Genomic DNA, 3,866 nt, shown 5'->3' with positions numbered 1-3,866 from the left:
GAGCATGTCTGTGGAGATCAAACAGCTTGCGTGATTTCAGAGCTCGAAGATGCACGAAACTTACCCATTGCAAAATGGTGAAAGCCAGGTGGCAGGTACAGGTGGACAGACAAGTGGGAGTGACAAAGCAGACACATGGTGGTGATGAGGTGTCATCCGAGGTGGCGCCTAGTGGACCCTACAAGCCAATCAGAGATCACCACATGGCAAGGCGTCAGGGCACAAAAGGAGCCAAAAATCAAAGTTAAATGCAGATTAAATATATAGTTCAGACTATATTAAAAATTAAAAAATATAAATGATTGTGCACACATGAGTGATTAATTCGTCCAGGGCTCTATTTTTACTCAAAATACCAAGTATTATATATTGCTGAAAAGCTCTGAAGATAAAGAATGCAGTTAAGAAGTTTATTTCAACAAAGATCAGATATTTTGGGAGCAGTTTCCATGAGAAAGAGAAAGGGATTGAAATTCAGTTAGAAAGGAGACACTTGGCAATTTCGGTTGCAGACCTAATCTTTTCCCTCCTCTTCTTATTCCCAATTCTTCTCAGTTGTAAGGGTTCTAGAAATTTGGAGGAATGCTCCAGATTTGATGGCTTCCATTTTCTTAATATCTTGACCCAAGTTTGTAAATGCTTTTGTTTGGTTTTAGTGTACAAAGGATTACAGTGCAGTATTCAAGATGAGTTTTCTACTTGCAGACTTTACTTGTGTCAGGCATGAGTTATTTCCCACAAGATTGTCTTCGTGATATGTTTTTTTCATTATTATGAATTCAATCCTCAAGGAGGATGAAATTTTTCAATTTCAAGGAAGTTGTGTGATTGTTTGCGGGTATCCTTCAAGGAAGGTTTTAAACTCTGTAATCAGTCATGAATAATGGAATGCATCCTAGATTTGATGATTTTTTGTGAGTGAAACTGAGTAATGCATTAATATAAGGTGTTAATGCAGGGATATCATTTGAGGAGAACCAATTTGTGACTAGTATGCATATTTAAAGTTTTGTGTGTGACTGTTTTGCCCAATGAACAAGGCACTGGTCTTGCAGATTTGGGGATAGTTTTTAGATTTACAATTATAAAGACAAATCTATTTCCCTTTATGTGTAGGGGTGTGTTCTTTTCATTCCAAGCTCTATTTTCATTTATGGTTTATACAAATTTAGCCACTCTGTAGTGTGTTTCTAAATTAGGTGAGCTTGTGGAATGGTTTATCTGCTTCATTGATGATGTCATGGTGAGTAAATGAGTTAATTTCATGCATCAAAAGGGTGTCCCCCCCAGGTCTAGCAGAACCTGAAGTGCAGGAGGATCATTAGGATCCTATGTTATTTTGTCCAATCCCTGAAGTGTTTCAATGATTGAAATTGGCCATTTCATAGAGGGATTGCAGGTGTACTTGGGTTAATCATTTTTTATGAACAACAAAAAATGGCGACTTTGCTGGGGAAGCTGAATAGAAATTGCCTAATTTCATCCAGTTAGTCTGTCCATTGTGTATGTGCAGAGTTTGAAATTGTTTTTTATGGTGCAAAAAATGTTCCTTGTTCTCGATCTGTAGAATGATATGTTTGTCATGTCATATTTTATGAAGGAGTAATAGTGAATTTATGTTACTGAGTTGTGAGCAAGTCCTTGCAGCTGTATGCAAATTTTTCCCCAATTCCTTATTCGGTGGCAACTCTGTGGTTCATACTAGTATTAAATAGCCTCGAAGAGTGTTTATTGCAGTGAGATTGAAAAAGAAACAAAGAATTTAAATTTGTGATTGAATGGTATTCTGCTGTTCAAAATGTGACTCTATGATAAAAGACCATGTTGAAAGTTCAAATTAATCTTCATATCTACAAGAGTTTACAACTGCAAACACCCAGGTATTTTCAGAGGTTTCAAATGCAAAAGATATTTGTTATGAAAATTTGAATGTGTAATGTTGTTTTCCCATTTAGTGAACAACACTAGTCTAGAGGGAAAGAGGAATCACAAAATTAATTTGCATATCTATGATGCTAAAATATCCAGTGTATATGATCTTTCGTAGTATGCAAATTTGGAAAAACTTTGTGTCAAGCAATGTTAATGAATAGATTTGAATAAGGATATGTGCTTGAATTTTTTTATCCAAGATTGTATAATCATTTGTGGGAGTAGGAAGAAATGCGTAGTGAAGTTTTTCAGCCCCAATCTTATCCACATATGACCATGCCTAGTAAACAAAAACAACCATGTAATAGGAAAAGTTTCAGTATGAAGTACTATGCTGCTCTAAATTTTAGAGATCTTTCGGGTTACCCAAATCCCATACCCACAAAAATTAGAAAGTATTTGCCAATATTCAGTGGGAAGAAATCAGAATTAGCATGTCAACATTTGAAGAGATTTTCATATTTGATAGGAGAGTTTGAAATTTGCCAAGAGGATGTGTGCATGAAGTTATTCATCCAGTCATTGAAAGAAGATGCAAGGGATTGGTTTTCCTTTTTGCCAGCAGATTGTATTTCCTCATGGGAGGAATTAATTTCAGATTTCATAGACCAATTTGATGAAAAAGTGAGTGATTGTGCTTTGCTAAAAGAGTTCATGTACATACAAATCAAGGAAGATGAATTGGTACCAACATTTAATATCAGATTTTTACAAGCATTGACTAAATTTTCTAGAAAGTATAAGTTTGATGATAAAGTATGTTTGGATATCTATATGTGTGCATTTGATGAGAACATGGGTTTCTTATTGAGAAACAAAGAACCCAAAACCTTGTATAAAGCTTTTAACATAGCTAGGGACATTGAAAATAATTTGAAATTTGGGATAGCCAAGAGATTTGTGTTTGATGTTGTTTTTTGTCAAAGCACCTCCAATGGTGAAATACCATTTGAAACTGATCAAAACATTCTGTGTCAAAATATGTCAAGCCCTGTTGTTCCAAGTAGTTTTGCTGATACATGTAATTCAAATATAGATGAGAGTCAAGAATCTCTACTGTTAATGCTGGTTATCTCTCACAGTAATGATGGAATGATCAATGGGAAAGTTTGTGATAATGTTGATATAGAGATAGATATATATAAGGGGTATGTAAAATTTGATTTGTATGTCGGGTATGCTGATTATGTGACTGCAAATTTTCAAGTCAATCATGCATCTCCTAAGGTTAACAATAATGAAAATAATGATGGTGATGACCATCAATCTTTACATGCTACTAATGTATTTGACGTTGAAATGCCAAGTACTAATGGATCACCAAATGTAGTTGATTATGCAAGTGAAAATGTGCAATATGATGTAAATTAGATTTTGTTTAAGTTCGATAAATCTGAAAATAAAATTGTTAATGATGTTGATGATGTGTTCAATGCAAGTATACCCAGTGATGGATGTGTTTCAGAATGGAGTGGTGCTGCTGATTATGAGGACACTGAGTTCTATTCCCAGCACCTTGAAGGTATACAAATGAACAATGAAGATCAATTTCAGAATGAGAATGATCTTGGCACTAGTTCTTCACTTTCTTATGATTAACAAATGAATGTCAGTCATGCAGCTAATGATGGTTATGAGAATTCTTATTATTCATCTTGCAAAGATGATATAAGAGGATACCAAGTTATGTACCTCAGTTATGAATTTGAAAATGAAGGTGTTTTTGAATAAAAATATGTGACAATGCTGATAATGTTCTATTTTCATATTTAAGTGAACCTATATTTGAATGTTTTCAGAATTTGAAGTACCATGAAGAGGATGTGAATGTTGATAATATGCTTGAACAAGATATGGATTTCTTTGCCTTTGATACAAATGTCCATGGTGTTGATTTCATTAATGAAAAAGATAAAGTGTCCCCTTGCGCGGAA

Source organism: Cryptomeria japonica, chromosome 5, assembly GCF_030272615.1.
Source record: "Cryptomeria japonica chromosome 5, Sugi_1.0, whole genome shotgun sequence".
In the NCBI taxonomy this organism is placed as follows: Eukaryota; Viridiplantae; Streptophyta; class Pinopsida; order Cupressales; family Cupressaceae; genus Cryptomeria; species Cryptomeria japonica.
The sequence above is the reverse complement of the archived record's forward strand: the minus strand, read 5'-3'. Positions refer to the sequence as shown.